The sequence below is a fragment of the Equus caballus genome, chromosome 26, assembly GCF_041296265.1.
Source record: "Equus caballus isolate H_3958 breed thoroughbred chromosome 26, TB-T2T, whole genome shotgun sequence".
NCBI lineage: Eukaryota > Metazoa > Chordata > Mammalia > Perissodactyla > Equidae > Equus > Equus caballus.
In genome coordinates, this window is record NC_091709.1 from 28,801,958 (window position 1) to 28,810,882 (window position 8,925).

Here is an 8,925-nt window from a genome sequence, read left to right on the forward strand (position 1 = left end):
AAGAACTGTGATCTGAACTAATACAGAAGCTGGAGGCTGTGTCTAAGAGGGCACCAGAGTTTATCACTACCAGTGGCTTTTATGGTTCTAATAGGAGTCTGGGTAAGGTCAATTTTCTGGTAAATGCTGGAACTGCTATTAATCCTGGGATAGAAGTTTTTCCATACTTCACTCTCCCAAAGGAGACTATTATATCCATATAAATAGATGTGTGTGTTATTATTTTCACAAGATCTTTCCAGATATTCTCTTGTCTAATTGGGGATGCAGTATATGATATTTTCTTCCAGTTCTGAATAGATTATAACTCCCTCTAGCGTCCAGATTTTGTTAGTTTATATGTTTTAATATTATTCTCCTCAGTTTCAACCTTTTCTTCAATCTGGGATGAGAGTTCTGGAAGCCAGACTTTTGGCAAAGCCTTGACAACTGAAATAGACTCTTAATTAACCTCTCTGTCCCTGGTATTCTCCCAATCATTGCATCTTTTATGTCTCCGCTTCTTTAAACTTTTTTGATAAAGTCTTTAATGTCAGTCACTTTCCTTTTTAAAAATATATAAGGGTTTCCCACAGCCAAGCAAATAATATCTAAACTCCCTCTCATTGAATTGAGAACTCTCTGGGATCTGTCCTCAAAACTAACTTTCTGGACTTCACTTCCATATTTCCATAGGCTTCCATAAGCTGCTCATATCTTGTCTCTCAAAAAGGAGACATCAGAGCATTTTAACTTAACCTCTGCTAGTCATTTAGCTCATATTTCCAAAGGTACCATTTGAAAACTGTGTCAAATCAATCATAGGAGGTAAGAGTCTCTGTGCCCTGAAACACAGTCTCCCCATTAGACATAATAATTTCTGTTAATGGAGTTTGATAGGCTGACCACAAATAATTTAAAGCATTTAGGTGGTCAAATCTTGCTCAGGCCATGGGAATCAGGAAAGCACATTTTTAAACTTGTGTATGAAACCTTCATCAGCGATTCATCCCTTCCATGAAGACTTTTGTAGTCAGGTGAGAGGTCCATGCCATCATGACATAGTAACCTAAAAAATACCTTCAGATTCTTAAAAAAGGACTAAATTGCTCTCTAGATGTTATTCTAACTGTGGGCTAAATTCTTCCATTCACAATTTGAAACTGGTCACTCCTAAAAATAATCAAGCTTCCCGGAAATTTTCAATATTTCAAAAGGTGAAGGGATGACGGAATCTTCCACTATGTTTCTTGGAGATGGGCTGGTCTCTGAGATGAAATTCTTTCGCTGCTCTCTGTAAGCGCTCCTGTATGCAATAGATCTATAAATAAAAATATTAGGTTTATTTTCCCCTTACACAGTTCACGGATCATAGTACATATTGCCAAAGTGTCATTTATGTCCTTATCTCTACTCACTGTTATAACTAGACTTGAACCTGAGAGAATACTGTAGTTGTTTAGTTGCCCATGCTATTCATCCAAATGCGTGCCTGGAAAAAAGAAACTCATAGGTGTGAGAAATAATGCTTCAGTTTTTCAGACCATCGCTGAGAGAAAATATCCAGAGTTCATAAAATTCAGGCAACATAAATTAGCAATTTCTCCAGCACCTCCTGTTCCACAATAAGAAGTACTCAGGGGAGTTTGTAAGTGTCCTTGGAAAATAAATAGGAGGTTGGTGATTTTGGCACAAAATCTCTTGTGACTTAGGAAATGTCATTTAGTTAAAAATAGTATTCAGTGACTGGCCTCAGTGATATATTTATTCTAAACTAATTTAAAATACTTACTTAAATCTGGGGTAAATAGGATAGGCTACATAGTAATTCAGAAGGCCTAAACTCTCTTCTCTAATGTAACCAAAATTCTTTATAGAATCATTGAAACAATTAAGTGAAACTGCAATCCTCTTTAAAATTCTATAAACAAACAAAGCAGGGCAGGAGGGGAGGGAGAGCAAGAAAGAAGGACTTAAAGTGCCATCTTAAATAGCATGCTAATTGTGAGTGGCTTGCTTTATTAATTAAGTGGTAACTGACTCAATCAGCAATTATACAGGAATTTTTTGTGTGTAATCCAAGGACTAAATGATTTGACTTGTATTGATCATGTCCAAAGATAAGCTGCTAAGATTATTCTTTCTTTTCATTATTTCCCACGCATCTAGTAAATGGAAACTTATCAGAGGGTTTAATATATGGTTTCCAGGATCAAGACCTAGACTTTGAAATTCATCACAAATATTTTTTTTGTCACTGAGCAATAAGAAATAGTTTGTGGATTGGCACTTGTTTAGATAATTTTGCTAATAGGTAGTAAAACTTCATGGTTTACCTGGAGACAATATTTTGATGGCTTTTCCAAAACTTTCATGCTTCGGAAGAAAAAGATAATATATTGGCAAAACTTTTCTCTTAAAGAATTCCTGACACTGTTGCATTGATTAGAATATTATTGCAAATGTGAAATAAGATGCATTTGCTTATTTAAAAATGCCTTCAGAAAGGAAATATTTTCTTAAAATCAGACATTTCCATCCATAACGTTAAACAGTTGTAAACTCTGTTCAAAATTTCCAAAAATAGAGTTAGAAGAGGATATTTAATAACGATGGAAATATTAAGTCTTGCACATATCATCAATACGATTTGCTAAACTTTTGTATCATAGTTGGGTGACTTCCAAGATGGACAGTTTACTACCTTCTCAATTGTGTAAATAATAAAACAAACAAAAACATATGAATATTTCTTAATTAAGTCAATGATATCTTGATATATTATAAAGAAACTTTCTAAATTTTTATGTTTTATCAATAAGTTGTTCACAGTTTGTATTTCTGGATGTGATATTTTAAATCTATTTTATGATATTTATAAATTTCTGTGTCTTGTACCTAAATAAAATAAACTTTCAAGATTTTAAGGAATTATTTATACCAAATCCTCACAACTATTTGGAAAGAAAATATTTTCTTTCTTGAGATTATACCAATAAATTTACTCAATATTGATGTGACTACACAAAATTTTATATGCAAAACATGGCCATAAACATCACAGAATTTGGCCTTTTTATAAGGTAGTTTATATATAAACAAAGTTACTCTTTCCTTGTCTGTCTTAACCTGTGAAGTATTGCAATGAACATACCCCCTCCTATAACTTTTCACTATGTACTAAGAACAAAGATGATTCCTCCCCTTAGAAAAGGTTAACAAACCTTAAATTCCCAGCTAGAAAAAACATTAACTCATAATTGTCAAATTTTGAAGTTTCCACAGATGGCACATCAGAAATAGATTAGGGCAGCTCTTACTTAAATCTTTCACCTAAGTAGTTCTATAAGAAGTTATGGTGAACCAAAAGAAGATACAGGTTTCTCACTAAACTTTGTTCCAATGAGTCTCAAAATTCGGTGACAGATTTTCAGTCTGGTTGTTTCCATTAAAAAGTACTGATTTTAGGGGCAAGCCCCATAGTGTAGTGGCTAAGTATGGTACACTCCACTTCATGGCCCATGTTTGAGGGTTCGGATCCCAGGTACAGACCTTTACCACTCCTCAGCCATGCTGTGGCAGTGACCCACAAATAAAGCGGAGGAAGATTGGCACAGATATTAGCTCTGGGCTAATATTCCTCAGGAAATAAAAAAAAGTACTGATTTTAAAAACTAATAACTTAAAACCGCCACACACCCACAAACAAATGATCCACAAAACATTCTTCTTTCCTTCTGAAAGTTTTACAATGCATTGCTATCATTATTATCAAGTTACTATTAAACTTAAATGGCCAACTGAGACAAACAGTTCTGAGACGATCCTTCCACCACTGATTAAGATGGGGTTGACAGGTATTAGGGATAGTACTCATTTAGCCTTCTGAGCTTTCTAAGCAGACTTGGTAACATTGTCAGCTCCAGTAGCCTTCTTGTCCACTGTTTTGATGACACCTTCAACAACTGTCCATCTCATGTCACAAAGAGCAAAACGACCCAGACAAGAATCATCAGAGAAGCTCTCAACACACACGGGCTTGCCAAGAGCCATTTTAACTACGGACGCACCACCAGATTTCAAGATTTTGGGGTAATCTTCCAGTTTCTTCCCAGAAGGGTGATAATCTTCTTCAGCTCAGCAAACTTTCAAGCAATTTGAGCTGTGTGACAACCCCACAAAGGTGTATAGCCAGGATTAATTTGGCCTGGACAGTTTAGGATAGTTACCTGAGCCATGAAGCTAGCTGCTTCCATGGGTGGGTCATTTTTGCTGTCACCAGTCACATTGTCATGATGAGCATCTTTGACAGATTCATTCTTGATATTGAAGCCCACATTGTCCCCAGCAAGAGCTTCACTCAAAACTTCCTGGTTCATTTCAACAGACTTTATGTAACATTGTCTGGAGCAAAGATCACCACCATGCCACATTTGAGAACACCAGTCTCCATCAGCCCACAGGGACAGTCCTAATACCAACAATTTCATAGATGTTCTGGAGGGGCAGACAAAAGGGCTTCTCAGTTAAATAAGGTGGTGGTTGTATGCAATCCAGTGCTTCAGGTGGCGTGGTTCCACTGCATTGCGATCTTTATCGGTGACTTTCCATACCTTTAATCAAGACATGTTAACACTTGGCTCCAGCATGTTGTCACCATTCCAACCATAAATTGGCACAAATGCTACTGTGTTACAGTTGTATCTAATTTTCTTAATGTAGGTGCTGACTTCCTTAACAATTTCCTTATATCTCTTCTGGCTATAGGGTAGCTCAGTGGAATTCATTTTGTTATCACCAATAGTTATTTCACACCAAGTGTGTAAGCCAGAAGGGCATGCTTATGGGTCTTCCCATTCATGGAGATACCTACTTCAAATTCACTGACACCAGCACCAACAATCTGGACAGCACATTCAGCCTGAGATACACTATCATCTTGTTTTTGATAAAGTCTCTCTGACCTGAGGCATCAACAGAGGTCACATAGTGTTATCTGGTCTTGCATTTCCACAGGGAGATATCAATGGTGATACCACATTCACGCTCAGCCTTCAGTTTATCCAAGACCCAGGCATCTTTGAAGGAGCCCTTTCCCATCTCAGTAGCCTCCTTCTCAAATTTTTTTAATGGTTCTTTTGTTGATCCCACCACATTTGTAGATCATTGTAGGCCAGTAGTGGTAGACTTGCCAGAATTTACGTGTCCAGTGATGGTGGTGTTGGTATGAATCTTTTTCATTCCAATTTTGAGATTTAGCTGTGGTTTTCATGACACCTGTGTTCAGGTGGCAAAACTGTTATGAAAAAGCTAGAAAGAAAATCTTTACAATCTTTCTGGATTCCACCATGGTCTTCAAATAATGATATGTAACATATGATCTTATGCTTAAAGATAGAGTTAGTTTTTATCTTGTCTCTGGCTGTTCAATTTTGTCTCCAGGGCAGTCTTGGACCATAAACCTAACTTGACCAAGAGAAAGATTAACTATACCAAACAGTAATATTTATTACCTGCTATTTAGAATTCATCCAGTTTCCCCACAAAGTACGCTGTACTAGCTTGTCTACATTGTTATTAAAAATATATACATTGATGTTATGTATTTTTTTTCAGTTTATATAACCCAGTTTTAGCCTCAAAATTGTGCCTAGGCTCCCTTGAGTCCAACGTATCTCGTGCGTATTTTGCTGGTACTTTTGCCTACTCTGCTTTCCCTTTATGCAGTCCCTCATGAGTCCTTTCAATAGCCAATGCTGTGCAATAGCTGAAGTTGGCACTGTGGGAAGGATAAATGAAATTATCCTTTGATGTATTTTTGGCTCCTGGCCACCCCTGGTTTGAGATCACACAGGCTGATGGGAAGAGAACATATCAATGGAACCAGTAGATCTAAAGTTGAAGAAATAACGAAATCAATTTTAAACAAATTTTAAAGGGAGGATATTGATTAAGAATTTTGTATTTCGAATTCCTTGGGCTGTTTTAGTGAAAATTAAAAAGATAAATGAAAAATAAATCTGAGGCTGCCAGAGATTCTCTTTGAAATGTAGAGACTTGATTTCAAAGGGGAATCAGGAAGACACACACCCTTTGATCCTAAGTGGAATGCCTCTTCTGATGCTACAAAAATGTTAAGAATGGCAGCATATTTGGATTCATTTTATGATGATACCAAAGCATCCTCTAATTTTATATCTTTAATCAAGTGCTCCTAGTGCTCTGATAAAAGGGACTCCAAATTGCTTGCACTCTTTCTGACCCTGCTGTTGGGAGGGCAGGATAATTTTAGTGAGGCTGTTAGCATTAATGTCATATCCCCCAAATGCAGCTGAATTTTGGGAAAATATTTAACACTATTTCAAAAAGAGAAAAGAAGACTAAAACACTAAATAACCTCAGGACAAACCAGTGGAAAGTTTCATATAGTTCATTTAAAATAAAATGAAATAGGAGATAGACGGAGTAGCTATGAAATTTTTAAGGGATCACAGTATATATCAGGTGGTCTGGCTGGTCCATGAACTCCTTAGACTATGAAAGGACCAGATCAGATTTATTCAATTTTTCTTAGCCTATGTGAATTTTAAAAATGTGGTAATGGCATAAATGTGAAAACTATGATCTCTTCAGCACAAGTGCTGATTAAAAGAGTGTGAGGTAAAGCAGAGAATCACGATTCTGAGTATTGGGTTGGGAAGGGTCTCTTGACACAGGAGTGGGAGGGGCCTGAGAATATCTGCATTGATATGGGTTAAATGGCCTGAGGGTAATGAGAAAATTGCTGGGCACTAGTGCACAATGTACTTTTGTGCCCAGATTTGCTAATGAAGTTGCTAATGAAGGGTTAAAGGATGGATGTGCTTATGTTAGGGATACAGTGATGCAACCTGGGAAGGCTGAAACGTAAAAGTATGACTCAAAGCAAAAATTTATGAATGGAAATATTGTGTACTAGTGTATTAATAGGAATGGCTGTGATGCCTGAATGAGGGTTTTTTTCCCCATACTCAAAACACTAAGAAATAGAAAGTCATGCCAATCTGCTCTTCACTAGTTTTAATGTGGTATCCTAGACAGAAATCTTCAGAATTTCTTAAAACCACTCAAGTGGTTAATTTAAAACAGTATAGAATATTTGGCCGTCATCAAGAAATTTTGGCTTTATTTAGGGATATTTCAGTTCCATCTGTATTAGTTCCCCAAAAGTTACTGTTTAGTATTCTAGTACAATCTGTGAGTAAATCTGATGAAATCTGGAGTTTAACCGAGGAATATAAAGGATTAGCTAAAGTGTTGCCTCGATAGTGTGCTGTATCCAATATGGTCTTAACAATTTAAACTGTGAAACATGCTAAAGGAAATCGGTGTTCTGTGATCAATTTGGTTGATTTTTCCCCACATTCTTATTTCAAAAGGAAGTCAAGCTAATTTGTATTCATGTAGGATGGAACCCAACAATTACTGTATTGTCACACAGATATATAGATCCTGCTATTTATTGACAAAATCTGCTATGAAGAGACTTAGATTCCATTAAATTAAAAATTACTGTTATCCATCATATTGATGATACAAAGTTGACAACTCAATCTGGAGATCAAGTGGACTAACTAAATACTGGTTAATCATATGACCACCAGAGGGTGGTAGGTTAACCCAGGTAAACTACAGAGTCAAGCACAAATGCTAAGATTCTTAAAAATTATTTAGGCTGGAGACACTAGAGATGTACCTCAAACCAGGAAAATAAGTTATTTTCCCTGCCAGCTCCAAAATGAAAGTAAGAAGCACAAATATTGATTAGGTTGTTGGTTTCTGCAGAAATCACATACCACGTCTGAGAATTTTACTAGTTCCTTTTCACAAAAGTACTACAAAAACAGATAAACTTTAATGACATTATGTACAACAGAAGACACTCTTGGCATTTCAAAAGGCTCCGTCTAATATCTTACCCAGTGTATTCCTTGCGGTGGTACAACCCCAGTGCTCAAATGATATGAGAAGTGTCAGCCACTTGTACTTAGGCTGTCTAGAGCTGTTGAGTCAAAGGAAAAATGTCCGGAAAAAAAGATATATCCCACTGTCCTCAGAAACTCAAAAATTCAACTAAAAATTCTTCTCTTTGTTTAACAGGACCCTCAGAAACTAAAATCACCTACAAGCACCCAGAGGGGATCTGGGCTGACCTGTAGCTGACAATAGATGATATTGGCAAGTTTCCCACAGCCTTAAGTGTGGGTTTTGAACTGGGATAAATATTCAACCTGGACTTGGAATTGCACACTCAGTAACTGAAGCTGACACTTCCAACACTGTTAGATGCCTGCAACAGAAAATAAACATTTTTTAATATGCAACCATTTATATCCTCTGAACAAGAAACCCATTTTACAACAAGTGGAGTACAACAATGAGATAACAAGCATCATGTACAATGGACTTTTCATAAACTTTACAACCCACAAAGTAGTGGACTGTTTGAAAATTGGAGTGGGCTATTGAAAGGTCTGCTTACTAAATTCGGTGGTGAGTAGAGACTGAAGGGATGGCTTGCAAGGTAGAATAATCTGTGAGTTTAAACTTAATAGGTGTGAAGGTAAAGAGTATGGATTGATGAGATAGCAAGGAGAAGACAGGGAATGGGAAACAAGCCTGATGTAAGAATGTACTTACATAAATTTATTCCTTGCTTCTTTGTTTTTTTATTTCTTTTTCTTTATCCAGCAGTTCTGGGACCCAGATTGCATTTATGAGTTCAGGAGGAAAATCAACTTCTAAATATGACACCATGGCAATTCTAAATATTAAGCATTTGAGTTCTTAAAGAATGATGGAATGGTTGTTCCTTCCAGTCCTCTGTCTAAACTGAGATTAATGGTTCTGTCACTTTACTGCCTAGTGGATGAGCAGTTTCATAAGCTTGTGCTTTTCCAACCTTGC

General features: G+C 36.6%; 1 pseudogene; it reads right to left on the bottom strand.

Moving 5' to 3' along the window:
- Positions 1-3,852: 3,852 nt before the first annotated feature.
- Positions 3,853-5,220, bottom strand: LOC100066756 (elongation factor 1-alpha 1 pseudogene; annotated as a pseudogene).
- Between the last annotated feature and the right edge of the window lie 3,705 nt (positions 5,221-8,925).